Source organism: Macrobrachium nipponense, chromosome 40 (assembly GCF_015104395.2).
Source record: "Macrobrachium nipponense isolate FS-2020 chromosome 40, ASM1510439v2, whole genome shotgun sequence".
Classification (NCBI taxonomy): Eukaryota; Metazoa; Arthropoda; class Malacostraca; order Decapoda; family Palaemonidae; genus Macrobrachium; species Macrobrachium nipponense.
Window position 1 is genome coordinate 15,581,703 of NC_061101.1, and position 221 is coordinate 15,581,923.

A 221-nucleotide genomic window follows, 5' to 3' on the forward strand; every position below is an offset into this window, starting at 1 on the left:
GTGTTTTTCATTTTATTTATCAAATTGTGTAAGAAATATTTGTAAATATTATGAAGTAGTTTTCAAATATTAGGTCCTAGAGAGAAACCCTTTTAATTATCTTGTATTTCAATTGTATATTTTTTGTGAAATAGGGTATCATTTTTATCATCATGTTGCATTATGTGATTTGAAGTCCTTACTTGTACCGATATGCTTGGTTTAACTGTTTTCTTGGCTGC